Raw genomic sequence first — 23,740 nt, 5'->3', positions numbered from 1 at the left:
AATGAGGATTCATGAAATGTACTTCACCAGAAAGGAGTTAATTGAAATATTAACTTCAGATGTATACCAAGCACTCATAGTGCTTAAAACAATAAATCTAAATCTTTGATAAGAAAAATGCCATTCCTCAAGTCTGTCAAAGGTTTTCCGAAAGTTTTCACCACTGTAGGGAGAAAATTCGTGTGGCCAAATCTTGATTAGATTTCAAGCTGATCAGTGCTGTGAAGGACAAAAGAAAGGGCTTTTTAAAATATATTAACAGCAAAAGGAAGACCAGAGATAACATTAGTTCATTACTTGATAAGGTGGGTCACCTCACAAGTAGGGATGTAGACAAAGCAGAGATTTTTTATGCCTTCTTTGCCTCTGTTTTCAACACTAATAATGGGCCCTGAGACACCTGGACCCTGTGTTGGAAGACCATGACTGGGGCAATGATAAACTCCAATCCAACTCTGAAGGTTTTCAAGACTTACTGCTCCGCCTGGATGCAAAAAAATCTATGGATCCCAAAGGAATTCATGCCAGGGTATTGAAAGAACTGGCCGATGTCATAGTGGGATCTCTCTCCATTATTTTTCAATGGTCTTGGGAATCTGGAGAGGTCCCAGTTGACTGGAAGCTGGCAAGAAGTGTAAGAAGGAATACCCTAGTAATTACAGGTCTGTCAGTCTAACTTCAGTGCCTGCTGAAATGATGGAGAAGATTATTCTGGGAGCTATTGAAAAACACCTGAGAGACAATGCAGTCACTGGTCATAGCCAGCACAAATTCATGAGAGGAAAGTCCTGCTTAATTAACTTAATTTCCTTTTAGGACAAGGTCACTCATTTGGTTGATGAAGGGAAGCCAGTAGATGTGGTGGGTTTGGATTTTAGCAAAGATTTTGATATTGCCTCTCACAGTGTACTTCTGGATAAACTGTCCAGCACAAGGCTAGACAAGTCCATAATGCAATTGCTGAGCAACTAGTTGATGGGTCAGGCTCAAAGAGTTATGGTAAATGGGATTACATGAGGTTGGTGGTCAGTCACCAGTGGGGTTCCCCAGGGCTCAATTTTGGAGCCAGTTCTCTTTTTATAAATGTTTATAAATGATCTGGACACAGGAATCAAAAGTACATTAAGTAAGTTTGCTGATGGCACTAAATTAGGAGAACCTTTGGACTCCATTGAGGGTAGAGAGGTCTTACAGAGAGGTCTGGATAGATTAGAGAGTTGGGCAATCACCAACTTCATGAAATTTAACAAGAGCAAGTGGCAGATTCACCACATGGGATGGGATAATCCTGAGTTTATGTACAAATTGAGGGACAAGAGACTGGAGAGCAGCCCCATGGAAAGAAATATGGGGGCCTGAGTGGATGGCAAGTTGAATATGAGCCAACAGTATGCCTTGGCAGCCAAAAGGGTAAGCCATGTCCTGAGGTGCATCAGGCACAGCATAGCTAGCTGATCAAGGGAGGTGATTATCCCAATCTATACTGCACTGGTGACATCTCACCTGGAGTACTGTGTACAGTTTTGGGCACCTCAATATAAGAAGGATACCAAACTATTAGCATGTGTCCAGAGACGGGTGACCAACTGGTGAAAGATCTCAAGGAGTAACTGAGGTAACTTAGTTTGTTCAGCTTGGAGTAGAGAAGGCTGAGGTGTGACCCCATCAGAGACTACAGCTTCCTCAAGGCAGGCAGTAGAGGGGGATGTGCTGATCTCCGTTTTTTGGTGACCAATGATAGGATACGAGGAAATGGAATGAAGCTGCCTCAGGGGAAGTTCAAATTGGACATCAGGAAAATGTTCTTCACTGAGAGGGTTGCTGGTCACTGGAACAGGCTCCCCAGGAAGTGGTCACTCCACCAAGCCTGTCACAGTTCCAGGAGCATACAGACAATGCTCTTAGTTATATGGTTTATTTTTAGGTAGTGCTACAAGGAGCAGCAAGTTGGACTTGATGATCCCTATGAGTCCCTTCCAATTTGAGGTATTTTATGATTCTATAATTGTATTTACAATTTTTTTAGGAACAGTTTGGGATCACACTGTAATTTAGAAATAAATTAAAATTAAATATCATTTCATATGATGTATATTCCATGAGTCAGCTCATTGACAAGGTCCTTAATTTCATTGCATGTAGCAGTGTTTGCACCCCAAAAACCTAACACAGGAATATTATCTGCTCTTGTGATGTTCCAGCTCTCATGAATTTGTTACTTTATATTGTAGGCTTCCAAATTGTCTGTCAGTATTTTCTCGCTTCGTCTCAACTCTACACTAAAATGAGTTCTATAATTGAATTTCTGCGGGTGTCTTCTTTTCCTCTCCTTATTCTAAAACCATTAACTTCAGTCAGAGAAACTGTAGTAAAAATAAGCTATTAGATGGACTACTATTTAGCGAAGACTGGATATTTATTTGTTATACCATTCAGACAGCCTCACTGTAGATCTGATAGCAGAACCAGCCTTTGAATTAAGGTCATCCAGGCACAGGGCAAAGGATAAACTAAAGAGATTAAAACCTCTGCACTGGTCTGTGGCAAGTAACAGTATGTCTGAAAAAAATATAGTGCCCATGAGTCATGCTGGACAGTAGTCTTTAAAATTTTTTGCGTGAGATCAGCTTTGCATTATAACTTAAATTATGTTACAATAAGAAAGTTGGATTGTGGTAAATTTTCAGTCACTTCATTGCTCGTTAAGGAAGCCACTATTCACATCACCATCCTTGGTAAGACTTCGCTTTTTGATCAATCTAATTTTTCCTGATTTACTCATATTGAAAATTTTTATGAATCAGGTCTTTGTGACACAATTTTTATTGCTCAAGCAGGTTATAAATCCTTTCTGAATCATATGAAAGCTATCTTCTGTTAGACTAAGACACCAAAAAAAAAATCTTCAAAGTCTCACTTTCCCATTTTCTTGAATAATGGTAATGTAATCTTGTTAAACTGAAATATGTAATCTTGTTAAACTGAAATCATGTCCATTAACTGATTCTTCAAGCTTTTCTTCCTCCTTCCTTACCTTTTTTGGCCACCTGTTCCTTTTAACAATTCATTTCTTATAATACCAGTACAAAGACTTATAGGAAAAAAAAAAAGTAGCTAAAATCATTGTAACTCTCACACTAAGTGCCTGAGATTTCCAACACATGCTAAACTCTGTAAAACAGTAAACATTAATAAGAAGACTATTAAATCAACTGGACTTCTTTAGGTATGCTGAAATGCCCTAAAATTAAAGATATGGAGAAGATAATGAAAGTTTGAGGACAGTAAGGACTGTAATAGACTGTGATGAAAGGCATTTTGCAAATGAGCCGACTTCAGTCAGACAACTCTCATTATACTGGATTATTCACCATGAGCCAAAGCATCATAATGTTTCCAAGAGACAATGCACTAGATTTAAAAAGGAACATTTTAAGCACTCCATAGCTAAATATAGAGAAGAACTAGTTGATACTAAATCATACAAAACTAATTTGGTCATATCTCAAAGGGCATCTGTATGAGGTATTAAATACACTCTTCACATGTTATTCAGAAGCCACTGGAAAAAAAAATTAAAAGTCTGGAGTCAAAAGAGATCCTATTTACTCTCTTCCCACTTGTCAAAATACATTATTATATGAACATCACTTTAATTCCACTGTTCCTAAGTACTTGGTAGAATAGTTACCCTATACTATACACAGATCTGTCGAAACAGACTCTGTCCAACAGGAAAGAGATCAGTCTCCGTGAGTTACATTTTCTTCCTAAGGGGTACTGGGAGCAATGCAAAAATATGGTGGTACTTACATGGAATGCATCATCATCTTTCAGTCTGGCTAACAAATCACAGAGGAATAGATCTGGGCACATACTCAGTGCTTTCTTCTGTGTGTATTGGCATGCATCTTAAAATATGTTCACTACAACTGTTTTCATGTCCCTGTTTACAGACACATGTAAAAAATTAGTGACTATTGAGCAAATACTAATACCATGAAACAAACAGAAGAGTGATTTCATAAAATTGCCTGGTTGATGGCTCTTTCACTCAATAAATGGGTCTCTTTAAACCTGAGAGTAAAAATATGCCATGTGAACTAAATAGAATTAGACAACATAAAGCAATGCATGCCCTTAATAAATGAGTCAGTACTGAAGACATAACAAAGGATTATCTTACTGTTAAAAAAAAAAAAAGCAATAAAGTCATACAAGAGAGACAGACATATAGACATCGACATCCTGGATAAAACATGACCGAGAAGACGATGACCATGAAGACAATTAAGAGTCTGTAGCATATTTCATATGAGGAGGGGCTGACTGAGCTGGGACTCTTTAGCCTGGAGAAGAGAATACTTGTAAGAAGTAAAATAGAGCGAGACATTCCTCAGCAGTGCCCTCAGTAATGAGTGCAAATTGAAAAACAGGAAATTCCACTTAAATTTAGGAAAAAAAAAAAAGGGTGGTCAAACACTGAAATGGCTTGTCCATACAGATTCAAAACCCACCTGGACCAAACACTTTGCAGCTTGCTGTAGCTGACCCTGCTTGAGCATGGGAGCTAAATGAGAGGATCCCCAGTCATATCATCCAACTTCAGGGATTCTGTGAATACAATTGCATCAGAACTAATGGATTTCCTGAAACAGTAAAGTAATTAGGCCAGAAATGGAAAAAAGATATATTGTTGAAAATTAATGTAAATTAATGCATGTAACAGGGGCTTATCTGTAAGAGGAAGCAATATATAACCTTCTCTATTGTGTTGTGCTGAAAACAAAGTGATCCAGGTAGGTGACCGCACTGTATAAGCCTGTTGTATGGTTTGAGAACATCATAAAACGTGGTGATTAAACGGATCATCTAGATCTCAGGAATTACCAAGAGGGATTGTTCTATGAAATAATATATGTCACAAGAATTCCTTGGGTTTATTGTAGCTTATTTTGGTTGAAACAATGTATGAAGAAGGATCCATTTTCACACAGTTCTCATCTTCAGCTCCTCAATAAGAAGTTTCAAAAAGAGGTATGCTACTTTGATATTTTCAAAACCAAATATTCCTTTTTTTTTCTGTTCAATAGCTTCCAACTTAAAAAAACTGAATAGAAATAAGAAATAATGAAAATAGTAAACCAAAACAAAACAAAATGAAACAAACAAAAAACCTACAAACAAACAAACAAACCAAAAAAAAAAGAAAAAAAGGAAAAAAAACACACCACTTCTGTAGATTCCACGTCCTGCCTTTCTTTAAGAGTGGCAAGAGTGACGTTTTCTTTCTTCTAGTCTTCGGGAACCTCTTCCAATCACCATGACCTACCAAAGATAATTGAAAGTGGCTTCACAGTGGCATCAGCCAACTTCCTTAGCAGTTGTGGGTCCATCCCATTATGCCCCATGCACCCCATCAGGCCCCATGCACTTATGTTTGTCTAGTTTTTCCAAGTGCTCCTTAGCATGATCCTCTTCCACCAAAGACGTAGAACACTTATAATGTGTAAGTGCAGGGAAACATTTGCACACGATGTTTTGTATTATAACTGTATAAGATTTTGTCATAGATCTTGTTTTAATTCTGAGAAGGTATTCTCTCATTTCAGTATGCCAGACGTCTGAAAAATGAATTGAAATTAATCTTTGGGGCATATTCTTTTATCAGACACCATCTGTCAGTGAAGATATTGGTTCAGTATGAAAGTTTCTTCAGATTTATACTTCTTTAAGTTAGTGTAAATTTCAAGTATGCATGTTTATAGATAATAAGATTCTAAACTATCCCGATTTTATAACTGTTTTTATTTAATTAAAAACATATTTATTTTTCTTCCTAGGTTTTCATTTGCCATTTAGAGTTCTATAACACATTGTGATTTTGTTTTGAGCTTGTTTCAGTCTTTTGGGGGCATTTTTTTGTTGTTGTTGTTTGGAGGGGGTGGGGGGTGATTTGTTTGTTTGTTTTGTTATTGTTGTTCTTCCAGTATGCCTTTATTTCAATCGTTGTTTTTAAAATAAAAGTTTTATTCTCCTGGATATTTTACACACCATTTTTCAAGTTAGAATACCCAGATATTTTAATTCAACATTGCTTCTCTTTTAGAAATCTTTGTTCATGTGGGATTATACTTTCAGATATCTTTATACAACGACTTCCAAAATTTTTGAGCAGGAATGCATTAAAGCTGATGCTATCTTGCTAAATAATAAAGTTTTGCTTAAAAGTTAAGAAGGAAAGTTAAGTGAAAAACAGATGTTAGGCAAAGAGATCTTCAGACAAAATCTGCTTAACTTCTGATTACTTAAATAGTTAACCTTTTACAGTGGTCATTAGAAACAGGAAGGTCTTTACATATATGTATGTATTTGAATAGGCTGTGTGGGTGTACTTTGTGTTTTGTATCTGTTGTGTGATAACGTCAGTAGGCAGCTAAGCACCACACAGCCACTCACTCATTCCCACCCACTGGGATGGGGGAGCAACTCAGAAGTGTAAGATGAGAAAACTCACAGTTTGAGATTAAGACAGTTTAATAGGGAAAGCAAAAGCTGCACACTCCAGCAAAGCAAAGGGATTAATTCACTGCTTCCTAATAGCGGGCAAGTGTTCAGTCATCTCCAGGAAATCAGGGTTTCATCATGCAAATGGTTACTTGAGAAGACAATTGCCATAACTCCACAACATCCCCACTTCCTCCTTCTTTTCCCCAGCTTTTGCTGCAGAGCATGACATTATTACATGGGACATCTCTTTTGTCATTTGGGGTCACCTATCCCAGTTGTTTTGCCTCCCAACCTCTTGTGCAGCCCCAGCTTGCTTGATTGTGGATTGAAGTGAGAAACAAAAAAGGTCTTGATGCTGTGCAAGCACTGTTTAGCTAAAACATCCCTGTGTTATCAAAACTGTTTTGTCACAAAGCCAAAACATAGTATTCTAAAAACTACTACGAAAAAAATTAACTCTATTACAGCCCAAACCAGTACAGTATCCTAAATTACAACTGATTTGTAGCTCATTCTTTCCTTTCTATATTCACTATTTAACAATCACAGGAGATCAGAGTAGTTAGAATCTGTACTAATAGTGGCATGGGAGCATACATTATCTAAATCCTTCCATTTCTAAAAGCAGAAATGCTTACTGTCATTGTACATGCAATATTAATCTTATAATTCTAACCTTTATTAATAGTTGCAAGGCAATCTTGTTGCAACAAATATTACTGAGACAAGCATCTTCCCCATCCAGTAGAAGAATTAAAACATTCAAAAACATCAACAGACCCCTCTTCAAAGGCCTCTTAGTGAAAATTTCATTTCTCTCTCTTCAGTCTGTACAGGGGAGTCCATGCAGGAGCAGATTTTCTGGCAGGAACTGTGTCCTATAGGGGACCCATACTGGAGCAGTTCTTGAAGAGTTGCAGGCCATGGGAAGGACCCACACTGAAGCAATTGACGAAAGACTGTATCCTGTGAGAAGGACCCAGTGCTGGATCTGGGGAAGTATGTGAGGAGGAAGAATTGGAATAGATGAAGCATTAGGAACTGATATCAACCCCATTTTCCATCCCCCTAGACTGCTTGAGGGAAGGAGGGAGAGACAGAAGAGTAAGGTGTGAAGCTGAACCTGGGAAGAAGCATGGCAGGGAGAGGTAGAAGGTGGTTTTAGTTGTGTTCTTATTTTTCACTGTCCTACTCTGTTACAAAAAATTGTCAATAAATTAATTTCCCTAAATCAAGCCTGTTTTGCCCATGACGATAACTGGTGAATTATTTCCCTGCCTTTGTCTCAGCACACAAGCTTTTCCATTGTGTTTTCTCCCTGTGTCCTGCTGAAGGTGGTGGGAGTGAAAAAGAAGCTTGGTGGGCACCACCACACCCATACTAAGAGTTTATCCAGCTTTTCATTTTGGTGAGCAATGTAGAAATTTCCTAATTACAGATATAGACATAAAATACAAGACTGCTGTTAATCAGTGCTGAAGAAAATGCAGGATGAGCAGCAAAGGTGTCTGTAGACCATTGTCATAATTCACTAGATTTATACAACTGTTCTGACTTTAAATAGCTGATTGCGAGTGCATCATCACCCCCGAATAGACAGATTTCAGACTGTTCTTGACTTGAGCATTTCTTTTCACTTCATATTTCTTTTTCTCTCTTACAAATCTCTTTCTTTCCCCAGTAGTCTCATATTTACAGAGCTGGATGTTAGACAGCCTCAGTTGCTTTACCAGTATCAGGTCTTGTTGAAGTTTCTGAAGTATGAAGGAATACAGTCAACAAAATATGAATGTAATATAATGCTCACTAAGCAATATTAAAGTTTTTCTTAAATATGACATACAGAAACTCTCACACATCAATAAGATGAAACTTTTTTCTGTCTGTATTTGTGCCTCCCAAATATATGTATAGCAATGTTAAAATACACCATCCTCTGTCTAAAATAGATGCTGTCTCCACTAACAGTAAACACAAAACTGTATTTATGTCTGGCACTCTATTAAATCTAATTTAGCTTAATTCAGTACTATCTTCTCACTGCTCACCCTAAACTTATTATGTGGTTTTCTTTTGTTTATTTTTATTCTAAAAATTATGTCATGTGTTCTTCAATATCTACCAGGAGGAATACTTTGTGAACAAACTCCAGAGAAATTGTTTGAAGAATTTTATTCCTATAGTTAAACAAGAAAGTCCTTCCTTTTTGCCACCTTTGATTGTGATCAAATGTCTGTAAAGGTTGTCTCATCAGTTATGTGTGTTTTTTTCATGCTCCAAAAATTATGCAAAGGACATTTTATAGCTGGATAAAAGGGAAATTTTTAATGTTGTACTTAAACAGAAAATACAAAATCAAACCAATTTTACCTCCTTGGGTCTCAAGAACCTCAGTAATGCATTAGTCAGGAAAATAAAAAATTAACAACAAAAAAAAGCTGTTAATATGCATTATCAACTGCACTGACAACTTCAACAGCTTAAACTAACATCATTCAAGGAAAAAAAATAAAAAGCCCACAAACAATAAAACTTGAAATTAGTCAGAAAGCAAAGGCAAAAAAGTTCTAAATTCATGCAACAGTAAGCATAACATGAAAAAATCAAGAGGGAAAATACCTACCACATTTACCTTAACTACCAATTGCAGAGACAAGAACAGGCTTTTTCTCATAGGAGTAAAGTCAAGTGGTGATTTTTTTCAAGATTTTTCTTCTAACTATATATAATTTTTTTTTACCGGGAAAGTCAATCAAAGCCTGCTTTCATCTTTGAAAAGAGGTCCTTTGTCTTAACCCCTGATTATATACTTTTCACCTGTAGATATGGATGTACTATTCTGAAAAACATGATTAATTTTAGGAATGTAATTTATTTTTACTTTGGCTCATTTGGAAACTTAATTAGCCCAAAGATCACCCAAACTGAACAAAATAAGAGACATTTGAGAAGTCAGATTATGAACCTGAATAGTAAAACTAGTAATAATACAAAAGCAAAATGCATACTGGCTGCAGGGCTCAACAAATGGTCAACCTTTGCTGAATTTTTATTTTCACTTGAGGAAATAGGACATATTGGACAAACATCTGTCATTATTGGTTTTGTCAGCATCTCATCTGGTACCTCATTCTGGAGTTAAAGCTCTGTTCTTGTCTCTGCTCCACTGAGTATCCAATATAGCACACAGGAGTCACTTTCTACAGCTAGCAGACAGGCAGGTAGCCATCAGACGCTCTCTTTGCTCAAATGGCCATCTGGCTTCTCTGTTTCCAGACTCTGGAAAACACTTAACTTTATATTTTCCTGCAGGAAACAGAAAGACTGAAATTAGGAAGCCATGGGAGCTGTATTTCTCAGGCAGAAGATGGCATGGAGAAAACATAAGGACAGAGATACGCAAGACAAGAGAGGGAAAAATATTGATTTCTTGTCTGTTACAGAACAACTATAATGCAGATACCAGTTAGGATTTCAGACACAAAATTCCTTAAAGCTTTAAAAGACATTTCCCACAGGCAGAGCAGGCAACAGAAAGAGTGAAGATTAAAAAAAAAAAAAAAATCACATTTTTGCTGTCCAGTACTAGGCTCTTTGTTTCTGTATGAGCTACACTGATTCACTGCTATCTCTGCCCAATTTCATGGTTCATTGTCCTTGCTAAGAGAAGATTTCCAACTTCATTGTCCTATACAAAAGATCAGTCCATGTTTTCAAATATAAGAAATGGCCATTAGCCATTACTGTGAGTGCAAACACCAAAGATATCTGCAGGTGGAATAGTTAAAATCTGTTACAATTGTCCTGTAGCAGGGTGGTCGGTAGTTGCTAAGGGTACATTTACTATCACTGTCAATCCTACCTCTCTTAAGCAGATGATGAGCAGACTTAACCTAAAAGCAAGCCAACATCTCTTTATACTTTCTTCTCTGTTTCTATTCTACTATTACATCTTCTGTTACACAGTACACATTTTGGGACAGAGATAATTGTTGGTGTAGGGACACTGCAACATTTGGTTGTCTGAGACTGAGTCACCAAGGCATAACCATTATTATCGTAGAACAGAACAGTGTCAGGGACAGTGTATCTGAAAGAAATTCAGATGTACCAGGAAGAATTGAGGATCTTGCACTATTTTAAGAAACACAAGAAAACTGAGAGACTACGGTTGCTTGGGAAATACTTTTTCCTTTTTCATTCTTAAAAGACACATATAGACTGCATTACAGAATTGAAGTAAGTTTGGAAAACAGAAATGAGAATAGTACCATCACAGTATGGACACCAGAGATACAATAGGTATAACAGTATAAGCCATTAATGCTCAGCACAATGTCTCTAAAATTCCATCATCTAATGAATATAATGCCCATATTGATTTACAGCTCATTAAACTCATTGCTATTTGTCCACGGGTCATTGACAGTAAAATAACTTACATCTACCACGATTGTGTTTGGATACATATTTATGTCCAATAGTTTATTGTTACAGTTATATAGAAGGTTTAAAATTATACTGAGTTTAAAGCAGTCTGTGTTAAGGAAAATTAGTTGAAAGGTAAAGTGATATCCTCAGAGTCTTACAGCAGAAACCTGTTATTATCCAATACTGCATTGTTCCACAAAAATTGAAAACCATCTTGTAATCAACACTTTGTTTATTGATTAAACAATGCTTAAAACTGAACGAACTACTGTTGAAACCCCTGGATGATGGAGAGTAATTTACAGGACCAGCCTCTCACATATATTAGAGCGACCCCACAGAAGCCTAAAAATGTACTGATTCTCATTGGTTTTCAAAAGCCAAACTAATGCACTGGAGTAGTGGAATTTTGTATGTGCACCAGTGCTTTATTTCTGGTTGCAGAAGACATCTGTGAAAGGAAAACTTTCAATATTAATTAATTTATTTGATAGGATTTTATATCATTACTAGAAGTAAAGCTATTAGTTGCCATACAGTTACATGCAAAACTTACCCCAATCTTATCTAAGGTGGAGAAACAGACAAAGACCACCTTCAAAGACTAATCCAGAGAAAATGCAATGGCCTTAGGAAGTGAACAATCACTTACGTATGTAGAACTAAATTGTCAGGTTATCTCAACTATGAGGTTTTGTTTTGTTTTTTCCTTTCACCATCTTTTTTATGAATCAATAATGCTCTGCTTTACTGATGGAGATAAGTCTAGTCTATCAACTGCCAAATCAGAGCATGAAAAATACTTCAATCTCAAAAGCTGTATTTTCAGAGTTTGGAGGGGTAAAAAAAGATAAAGCTTTAGCCATGAGAGGCCTCACTTTATTGTAATAAAGTGACTCGGTACAAAAGGACTAACTCAAATGACTGACCCAATACAAATGGAACTGGAAGAACAAACCTGGTCATCCTATTAGTCTCCTACAAAAATGACTGTTATACATAGAGCTGCCTCACAATTCTCACCATAGAATTAATGCAGAATAGTTTGTTGTTTTACATAAAGATACAATTGCTTGTTCTTCCTCTAACTGAACAATGTTCTTGGGAAAGCTATATATCTTCATAATAAACAAATGTGGGACCTGAATTCAGTTCTCCCTAATTTAATTGCTCTACTTAGGCATTTAAGTAAAATCCTGAATCTTAGCTGGAATGAGTTTGGTACATACCCTTACGTATGTCTGGAAATTTAATGCAAATGAGTTTTACTTCTGTCTTTGCTTGATGATTGTTTATGTGTATACTTACATAAATCACATAACTCACGCAACACTTAAACATAGATTAACTGTATATGTACTGCCACGCTCTTTTTCACATCTTTTTCTTGAGACAAGATGATCAAGAACAGTTGTCATGTCAATTCCATGAAAAAAATGTAAAAGCTGAAACTACAAAACTATATTCTGAACAAAATAAGTATTTAGACATTTTTGGAATTTGTGGGTTCTCAAAATTCAACAGAAGTATCTCAAAATTCACACTCATCGTCTACTAGGGGATAAAAATTACAATTAATTTTTCAAAATGTATATATCTTAAGCTTTCTTCCTCACTTGAATTTCCTTCTATGTGTCCTCATTTCAATTTAAAGCCATAGTCGTATTTCCAAAACAGCAGCTTTTTATCCGTCTGTCCCACCTATACAGTTCAGAAAACAATGCTCTGACTGAATCCTGAGCCATCTTTTCTGCAGCTCCTCATTTATTTTCAACCCCACACCTGGTTGTTTGCAAGCAGATATCTAACTGAGGGACAAAGCTATATCATCATTATTACATTTCTTAATAGGAGGTTTAAGCATCTCTTCATAGCTGTGTCTCTACTGTCTGTGTATCAGTCCAAAATAAAAAGGATTTTGACCAACCTTCAATGCCTAAAATAGTTTAAAAAGACTAACAGAAAATAAAAATCTCAATTTCTTGTTTCTTCTCTTGAGCTTCATAGATATAAGTAGTATCAGCTAAAACTTGTCTCACAGGTTTCCAATCCAGATAGGAAATTATTCTTTAAAATCTAAACTATCACTACATGTCAGAAGTGAGTCTACTGATGCCCTTTTTTTTTAATGCTCAAAATCCACATAACAGAAAGAAATAGTTGTTTCAATAAGGTACATACATGCAAGACCACTGATAAGCTAAAGTTGGCATAGTGACCAGTAAGTACACATCACTGATCACAAGAATTCTTTCTCTTGTCCTCACATACTGTTTCTGCTGATTTTAATAAATACTATTTCAATCACAGTACAGGTCTTACATTAGACCAAAACACATTTCCTGCTACTAACAGAATGCCTTTGTTTTTATGATTGAACATATTACCTTTCATCAAGCAAACACTGATCTGCCTTTTCATACAATGTTTTTCATTCACATTAATTCAGGGATCGAAGTGTAGCATTTACACTTCCCATTCTATGTCAGTCAAATATTCCTGGACTAGACCTTAAGACCCTTGCACAGATAAATATTTTCTCTAGACTTTGTTTATACTACCTTAATCTTTCACAAGGTAATGAAAGTTTTCACAGTTTAACACTATTGGAGGATTTATAAGTTTGCTTTCTTTCACATGTCCAGGAACCATCTCATTCTACTTGATTCAGTCCATTCCTTGAAAGAATGAAAAAGTTCATTCAGATTTCATCACAAAAATGAGTTAAGTAGAATTACTGAAGCACCAAGTCTACTAGGCACAACAGTATCAAAGAAAAACATAGGTATATTGATAAACCACATTCACACTGCAATCTATTTAACTGTGAAAAATTTGGCAAGTCATAGCTGTTAATAATATTTGCATATTTAAATGTGTGAATGTATTATGAATTGTATGTTTCACACAGTGGAGTTTCATAAAATAAAAAATCTAACTTGTTCCTTTTGGTTTGCATCTTTTCTTTATTAACATCAAGGTCTTAAGCTTCTGGTCATATACAACAATTTTCAGAATCAATACCTTATCTCACAGAATCTTGGCTTTCTTTCATTTAAAAATTTCACATATTTGCTTTGAAAGTAGATCATAAATATGATTAAACATGTCCAAGGAAAGTTGGAGCTTCACACAACAATCTTCAGATTTTATCAGATTTGTAGCATTTGCTCATATAAAATTATAAAACACTAATCTGTCATGTTATATCATAGATATGGTTCTACGATTCTATAAAGATCATCTAGTTCCTGGGCAGGGACACCTTCCACTAGACCAGGTAGCTGAAAGACTCATCCAACTTGGCCTTGAACACCTCCAGGGACGGGGCATTCACAGCTTCTCTGGGCAGCTGTTCCAGTGCCTCACCATCCTCATGGGGAAGAATGTCTTCCTAAAATCTAATCTAGATCTACCTCTTTCAGTTTAAAATCATTACCCCTTTTCCTATCACTACATGCCCTTGTAAAAAGTCCCTCTCCAGGTGTAGTCACCCTTGAGGTGCTAGAAGCCTGCTGTAAGGTCTCCCTGGAGCCTTCTCTTCTCCAGGCTGGACTACCCCAACTCTCTCAGTCTGTCTCCATAAGAGAGGTGCTTGAGCTCTGTAATCATCTTTGTGAGCTTCCTCCGGACTTGGTCCAACAGGTTCCTGTCCTTCTTGTGTTGGGGCCCCAGACAGAATGGAGTACTGCAGGTGGAGTCTCATGAGAGCAGAGCAGAAGGGAAGAATCACCTCCCCCAACCTGTCACTTACTCTTCTTTTGATGCATCCCAGGATACAGCTGGCACTCTGGGCTTCAAGCACACATTGCTGGCATTAGACAGATATGTGTGGGCTGCTGAGTCGTCACAGATGAGTTCATCCTCAAATTATGTGTTTTCTGGCAACAACCTTTGTCTTTCATAATACTTCTTTTATATTACAGAAGATTGCAAAATAAAATATACACTTGAATGGAAAAAAAATAACTCTTTTTATTATCTTGACTTTTTTTTTGGTGCAATGGACTCATAGGTTACAGCAAATTGTACAGCTGAGAGATTTTTAATTTCTTTTCAAGAATAATTGTTTCTATCTGGATAAAAATATTCAAAAAAGTAATTTATGTTATTTTCAAGGTTTTTCTTCTAGTTTAGACTAGCACAGAAGTTTCCAAATGTACCTGTGTGAGTCCTAACTCAGAGGAAGTTGTTCAATAATTCTGTGACCAATACAGACTTGAACAGTCATCAGTGGGGCTCATGGAATTTCAAAGTAATTGTGTCTACTAGTGCTTTGGCACTTTCAGGAAGATGTTCCACTGTCCCTGCTGTTTGTGAATAGAGGAAGACTAGTGGGTAATGTGATGGTCCAAGGTCATCATTGGCATAGCGATCATTAAATGATTGAGTTTTCTGTTCTTGGAGAAGTGATGACAGTAGCAGCAGACCTGGTACTTTGGACTTCTGAAGAGCAGACTTTGACCTGTTCAGGAGGCTGGATGGCAGAGTCCCTTGGGAAGCAGTCTTGAAGGGCAAAGGACTCCAGAAAGGCTGGTCACTCTTTAAGAAGCTAATCTTAGAGGTGCAAGAGCAGGCTGTCCTCATGTGCTGAAAGATGAGCTGGTGGGTCTGGCTGAATAGAGAGCTACTGTTGGAACTTGGGAATAAAAGGAAAATTTATAAGGGGTCTAGAGAACTAATCTTATGAGGAGTGGTTGAGGGAACTGGGGCCGTTTAGCCTTGAGAAAAGGAGGGTGAGGTAAAACCTCATTACTCTCTGAAAGGAGGTTGCAGCATGGAGGGTTCCTTCTCTCAAGTAGAAACTGATAGGATGAGAGGAAACACCATCAATTTGTGCCAGAGGAAGTTTAGATTGGATATTAGGAAAAATATTTTCATGGAAACGGTTTTCAGGCATGGGAACAGGCTGCCCAGGGAAGTGGTTGAGTCACTATTTCTGGACGTATTTAAAAAACACATACATGAAATTCTTAGGGACATGGTTTAGTGCCAGAGTTAGGTTATGGTTGGACACGATGATCTTGGGGGTCTCTTCTGACAAAAATGATTCTATGATTCTGTGATTCATCCACTTAGCTGTAGTCGCCCTGAAGTCACCTTACTTAAAGAAGTTGTCCAGAATCCCTGTACTGCCAGTAAAGAAAGATCAAACTTCTTATAGATCCCTACTTATCACATTTTCCCTGGAATATGTTCACCTAGAGCAACAGAGTATGCACTGTTGTTTGCCTCTGGGTACTACTTGCATGGTCATTTAGTCTGGGGGATAAGTTGGATGCACCAGAACTGCTTTTCTGTCATTTTTTTTCCCTTTTATTTCCTTTTTTGTGAATCTAGGTTTCCCCATGTAGAAGAACATGAAATGGAGATTTTGTATGTCAAAACCCATTCCAAATGAGGGATCAGGACGTGGTTATAGAGCATTTTTAGATTTAGCTTGGAAATATTCCAGATTTCTACAGTTTAGATACAACCACTTCAAATTTCAATTTCAAACTCCTGTACTCCAGTGATTTTTCTTAAAAAATTAATCCTGCTTGTACATACCTTCTAAAAGTTCCATTTCACAATCAGACATATTGCTAACAAAAATTGATTATCTGTTATATGTTTTTTTTTTTTCTAATCATCCTGAACAGCCTAAGAGAAATATGTATTTCCTGTTAGTTTGCTTATTAGACATTGAAGTACTAAGTGATCACTGGAAAAGGGTGCAAAAGTAGACCTTGTCAGTTTGATTGTCAAACTGAAATAAGTACACCAAGGTAGCTACTTTCAGAAAGAAAAAATATAAAAGGACTATTTCAGTTAAACATAAACCTTTTGAATAATCAGAAAAAAATCTTGTGTAATATGAGAAGTATTTAAAATATATCTCTTATAGCCATTTTAAAAAGAAAAAAAAACTTTTAATGAAAATATAAAATTTATTAAAAGAGATTTAAATATTTTGGTACTTCAATGAAACACTATTTTGACTTGCAAAAGAACAGGTAAGTATTCAGTAAGTAAGTCTGTCCTTAGAAATAATGTTTTGAAAATCACAATAGATCTATTGACTGTAATGATCACATGTGAAGAAAATAAAATATAATTGTATATGTCTATATTCATGTTTCAGTTCACTATTAAGCCAGAGCAACTCAATTGACAGTAGATCAGAATCTGGCACTTAGTTTGGGCTTTTTCAACCCCCAGTAGCATTTTTTATTTTTATTTTTAATTACAATTCTGATGAAAAACTTGGTTCAGGAAAGTAATTATTTCACTTGTACCCCTGCCATATGGATCTGTCATCCAACAATGGTTCAGCATATTCATCACAAGGGGTCAAGCATGGGTAATGAAGCAGTTACGAGCTCGCTGGCAACTACTGTGCCAGCATTGTTCCTGAAATGTAGTCCAATCTTCTGATGACAGTTGCCTATATTAGGGCATCGAATTTGTTCAGAGCCACTGTCTTAGCTGCATCATCATAATTCTCAATACGATTACAAATGTTTTTCTTCAAATCAAACTATGAGGCCATAATTAGTCTACATGTAAAGACAAAGTGTCTTTGCCTCAAAGAGTGTATAGAGAGAAAGGGCAGAAATAATAATGATTGATCTATCCATGGGATACTGAGGCATATTGAGCTTCAACATTTTGTTATTCCAGAATCACTCAGTCTTTTAATAATCAAAATTGTTTGCAAATCATTTACACTTACCTTCTTAAGTAATTTAAAATAGACTTTCATCCTGTAGAAATATTAAGCAGGGTATTTTTTTCTTATAGTTCGAGTTGTAGTTTGGGATGGTCTGTGTAAGATTCAGATTCAGCAATGATCTCCTCTGAGCTGAGGACAGTATAAAAAGGTAACCTTTTTATTCCCTAATCCTACTAATCTTCTGAATGTTGTTTTTGTTAAAGTAATTTTGAGGGACATGTTACTTTTACAGAGACTTTGTAGTCTAGTGCTTATGAATCCTATAATGTAGCTGTGTAACAATTATTTACTAAGATCCAGATTTTCTTTTGAACATCTTACCTTCCAAAATTGAAAATTGTTTTTACAGTACTATATTATTAGCTGTAATCTTTGAGAGGAAAAGACCATTTGAAAGACATAGACAGATCATATTTAGTGTCTTATCTGAGATGGCATCTGAGTTACCAGTTTTACTTAATCTTTTTGTGAATATTGAAATATTCATTGTGTAAGTGCTGCAATGTCACAATTTACATTAATGCTCATTCTAATAATAATGGTTCTATTTTATTTCATTATTTATTTATCCGAGTATAAATGTATTTTGTTTCATATTATGCATATGTCTTATTTTGGTTTTAACTAATATTGTATGCAGATAATCAAGATGTTTAGAGTATAAAATGCAGTCTTTTAGTGGTTTCATTATCTCTTCATCTTTGTGTAACATAAACAAGATAACCCTCACTGGAAATAAAAAATTGCCTAACATAATTCTTCTCTGAGTTCACTGACAAACTCTCATTGATTTCAACGAAGGCACAAAAGGTATAAAAAAAATGTCCTTTGTTAAAAGTGTATACATCTCCTGCTGCAAAATCTTATGTGTTGTAGTCTACTACCCTTCAAGAAAGCAGTGTTAGGAGTTATGGTTATCAGGTATGACAGTGTGGTATTTCCCTGTTCTTGATGAATATGAGCCATTATTCTTTATTTTTCATGATGCTTCGAGTACACTATTAGCTTCCTCAGAAGGCTGAAATAACTAGTCTCCTTCAATCAAGGATTCCTAAAGGAAACAGAATGTGAGTTTCTCTTCTTCTCAGAAATGGATTATATAATGGTGAAGATGCCAGACATAATCAAGCTGAATGACTGTGTATCCAAATAAATGCATTTTATCTTTCTAGATTTGACATTTTTCCTATACTGTTCATGAGTGAAATAGGAACAAATCAAATGCACATCTTCTTAGCAGGAGTCAGAGACACGATAAAGTATACAACATTGTTAAATAACTGCTAAAATCACAGAAGTCTGAAGATCTCCTTCAGATATAATCCTTTCCTTCCAGTCTTCTTAACATCAATTTTGAAGGAAAAAAAAAATGTTTTATGACTTAAATGTGATTTATATGAAAAATCTTGAAAGATTTCCTCATTCAGCAGAGGTAGTAAAAAAAGTACATAGACTCTCAGTCACACTAATGACTTATTAAAAAGTCCCATGAAGCATAGCCTGATCTTTGGTTCATTTTAGAGATGAGTGACTAAGACAAAAAATAAAATAATGTTTGCTGGTATTCTTTACTTGCTCTTTTTACTACTTTGTCACAGAAATTTTAGAAGTCTTTCAACATTGTTTGTTGTTGTTTTTTGGAGTTTATTTTGGTTTTTTTGCTTTGGTTTCTGGGTTTGGTTTTGGTTTATTTTTTTTTAACAACTGGCAGCTAATCCAGCCCATTAGAACAGTTTTCTCAGTAAGTTAGTTTCCAAATGAATTTCAGATGCAGCTGAAGGTGATCACATGCTTATACTTTCAGGTCAAAAAAATGTAGTTTTTCATGTGCCATCAATTAGCTTGCTATCAATAATTTACAAGCACTACATAATATGATAAACCTCTGTAAGTGTAGAGTAATAAGGAAAATCTCCAGATATTATTAACCACTACCAGATTCACTGGAGAAAAGTTGATCTGTATTAGGTATGGCTCTGACTAATCATTTGACATGTGTATGTGGCACTTCAGGACATGATTTAATGGTGGGCTTAGAAGTGTTAGGTTGATGGTTGGACTTGACGATCTTAAAGGTTTTTTCCAACCTAAATACTTCTATGATTCTATGAACTTGAACTAGAACTGCTGTTGGACAACAAGACGTGTGACTCCCCAGGGATCAGGAATGCCTCCACTGTCCTCTGCTTCCTTCAAGAACAGTGTGACTCATATTCTTTTATATGATTTTTGAGTCTAGGTATGATTGTTATAATATAATGTTACAGCAAACCATGTATTAAGATCTGACCTGACCTAGAGAGGGTCCAGGTGATGAGAAGTTATCATTTAACTTAGGGTCAACGTGATTAGAATTAATAAAATAAGTAGTATTATAAACCCTATATTACACTAGTTATAGATTGTACTGTATTGATTCCATTTGTAGAAATCCTGTGCCATTGTAATTGTAAATTCTGTGCTATAATAATCAGTAAATCCTGTTAGGAAAATAAAACTTTAACTGTTATTTGGTGCTGGGGATCCCTAAAAGGACCTGCCTGTCCCGTCAGTGTCAGGTGAAACCACAACAACAGAAAATGAGATAGATACTAGAAAGTTTGAGTACATGAATTTGAACTGTATAATTATCTGGGATGAGCTGCAGAAATTAGGGAATTTGAACTACAACCGCTAACATAATTGCAACTTGTTACGTAACTCTTTGATTGACCTCATAATACCTTAACTAAACCAAAAATAAATGCTTGGCTTTGTATATGAGTAACGTTTCCTTAGTTTAAGTAAATTTCTTGGTAGGTTTGGGCTGATACCCTTGTGTTTGAGACTCACCTGCTCAGATTTTAATATAACATAGGAGAGAGAGTATGACTAGCCCTCCTGAGAGCCCTGAAAGAACTCTCTTCTAATATTTTGCTTAAAGTATGACAACGGATTTTTGGCAATACACATGTAACACATACATTGGTGAAGCATAAAGACAACCTAGGCTGCAATTTACAACACAATGAAAGACAAAGGTCAGTTACACAGAGCTACACAAAGTTGCAGTAGGAAGAACATGACAAAGCAACATGTCATTCTGGTCCTCTTCTCTGGAACTTAATATAGTGAAATATGTGACAAAATAAAAACACGGCAAAGTTTTAAAAAGAAGATTTGTCAGCTGTCATCAGAAAAAGGAACAAGAAGAATTTAGTTCATGGTTATCATAGATATAAATAAATGATTCTATGATTCTATTCTATTTTCCTCTTCCTATCTTATTAAAGGAATGTCATAGCTTGCCTGCTCAGTAACCATAACAATCTTTAATTTAAGAGGCAGAGGCAAATCTTATAAATGGTTAGCATATTTTAAAAGTGTTGAATTCCAAGGTAAATATTCTGCTTTTAAAAATTATCTTTAAAATGGTCTTTAAAATGGCTACAGTATGACTGACACATTCAGCAGAAGTGAGTTGCCACAAGCAGTATTTGAATTCTATTACTTATATTTTTAATTTAGAAAACTTCACTGCATCTAAACTCAAGCAGAAGTTCTTGGGGAAAAAAAAAATATATATATATATCTAGTTTTACTGCAGAGAAAAAGTCAACATTTGCCGGGTGTCTTGTCATCCCTGTAGAAGTATTCAGCCTCAGCCTGTGATCTCAGGGAAATAACTGAGGTAAACCTTTACCTCAGTGGACAGTTCTGTGACTGTGATGGTCCACAGTGGATTGTTGTTTGATATTGACCATTATATGATACCAACTCATATCTGGATCATGGCTTGTTACTTTAAACATGTAGTATTAGGTTGAAGTGGTCATGTCAACATCATTTTGGGCTTTGTCCAGCAATCAGAAAGAGAAGACACATACAGAGATTTCCTCATTTAATAATGCTTGCAAGGGGATATAGCTAAGAATGTGACTCGGATAGTAACAGCTGTTAGATTCAGAGGCTCTACTTTCACTTGCTGCACATGATCCATCTAGGATGAGTGTTGTATTCATAAAAGTACCTCAGAATTAGCATACTGCTCAATGCTGAAAACTTTCACAGCTAAAAAACATTGTTAGATGACAATATAATATATTTATAATCAGCTGTCATCTTGATTTCAGTGGGACAGCTCGCATCAAATAGATCTCATAAGTGTTTAGGATCAGCCTCAGGCTCTATCTCTAAACTTTTGTTAGGCATCGTCAGTTTCTCACATGCAGAAGCATTAAAAGGATTTTCAATTTCTGTAATGTGTGAAGTAGCATACTTATATTTTTTTTTTAATTTTGTTTCTAAGAATTATAGAATAAAATTAAGCCAAGGTTGGAAATCTAGAATTTAAATGGGCATTGAAGAGCTTGTGCAAGGAGGTTATGGAATCTCCATGACTGAAGCCTATTAAGAATAAATAACACAAACAAGCTTTGGTATAGCTGATTTTACCCTGGCAAAATAAGGGGGTCTACACAGCTTTTGAAGTCCTTTCAAGAGCTAATAATGATGATTCTGACATACCCATGTAGAGAGGCAAAGAAATATAAACCACTTCTTTCTTCCCTGACAGGGCTGCAAACTTGCAGACTGCAGAGCATTGAGAAGAACATTGTCTCTGGGCCAGCGAGTTGTCATGAAGAAGCAAATAACTATCACAGCTATAATGCAGTTGTAGACTGCTTCCTCCTTAGAGCAGGAAAGAAATAGAAAATTTATTGCAATTCTGAATCAAAATTAATTCTCTAGTCCAGAAACTTCAATGTTGCAACCTATCCCCTAGAAAGAGTATAACGGGATTGAGGATACATTAAACAATGGTTATATGTGGTGTTATAAAAGATGAGATTAGATATTTGACTACATCTGAAATCAGATATATGGAGATGGATGATTAGGAATTAGGATATATACAGAGTGTGTCAGGTATGGTTATTATAAGGTGAAATGGCTTTTAAAATTGATAGGACCATGACCAAACAGTGTATGTTCTAAAGGGTTAAGGAAGTAAGGAGAGAAATTGAAGAAGCTTTGGCAGACATTTTTATACACTTCTGCACTTCAAAATAGATCAAGTGAAATCTGAGAGGACTGGAGAGTAGCCAACATAATGTCATTGTTTCAAAATGGCCTAAGGAGAGACAAGGGAGGTAAAGACTCGCTAACTCATTGGAATTCTCAGAGGATATGGCTGTCAACCTAGACAAAGGAGATATGCACATCACACACTTTCAGAAAATGTTCAGCAAAATTCTTCATTGTAGCTATTGTTTCGATTGCATAGTCAAGAAATGGATTAAAAGCAGACATATTAAACCACATGGAGTAAACCAGCTGTAATAAATGCATACTGAAAACAGAAAGTTAATGAGGATGCTTTTGATCAAGCAGGCTGTTTAAAAGTATGTATAAATGAGAAGTGACACAGCTAGACTACTAACTGCACTTTCTCTATTCAGAAAGACTTCCCAAAGGAGGTTACTGGCTTGAGATTGACTTGTTAATGTAGCTGCTTTCAAATGTGACATGTTTGTAACACTATTGTTCTACCCACTGCTGTCAGAGCTCCCTCCGCCATACTGCCCTTCTTCACTTTGTGTAAACAGGTGAATTTGCATGCTCATTAAAACATTTTCCTGTCATCTCCAGAAAAGAATTACACTTTATTTGCACCATGGGGAGCTGCAGCATAAGGCTCACACACTGTCATGTGAGACTGAGGGGAAGAAAACTAGCAGTGGAAAAATTTTATAGGTGAGGGCTCTGCCATAGGCTGAGGTCACAAATAAGCATATCATATAAGCATATTCAATTGAATTGTTGTCTAGCAACAATCTTTTACTAAAAATAGTAATATTTAAAACCTCAGAAGAGTGGACTGAGACTATGTGAGAGAAACAAATCTGCAGACACCAAGGTCAGTGAAGAAGTAGAGGGAGGAGGTGTCCAAGGCACCAGAGCAGAGATTCCCCTCCAGTCTGTGGTGTAGACCATAGTGACGCCAGCTGTCCTCCCACCATGGAGGTCCATGGTGGAGCAGATATGCACCTGTAGACTGTGGAGGATGCCATGTGAGAGCAGATGGATGCTCAAAGGAGGCTG

The 23,740-nt window shown here is 36.2% G+C and overlaps 1 long non-coding RNA gene across 1 annotated transcript in view; it reads right to left on the bottom strand.

Annotated features, from left to right (window-relative positions):
* Positions 1-23,740, bottom strand: part of LOC139827759 (uncharacterized) — a 59,587-nt gene that overhangs the window by 10,393 nt on the left and 25,454 nt on the right. Inside the window, exon 4 of the long non-coding RNA XR_011738685.1 lies at positions 3,814-3,946. This is a non-coding gene — a long non-coding RNA (uncharacterized lncRNA). The remainder of the gene's footprint in view (positions 1-3,813; positions 3,947-23,740) is intronic.

This window comes from Patagioenas fasciata, chromosome 3 (genome assembly GCF_037038585.1).
Source record: "Patagioenas fasciata isolate bPatFas1 chromosome 3, bPatFas1.hap1, whole genome shotgun sequence".
NCBI classification, from domain to species: domain Eukaryota; kingdom Metazoa; phylum Chordata; class Aves; order Columbiformes; family Columbidae; genus Patagioenas; species Patagioenas fasciata.
Note: the sequence above shows the minus strand (reverse complement) of the source record. Positions and strands in the feature narration are given on the sequence as shown.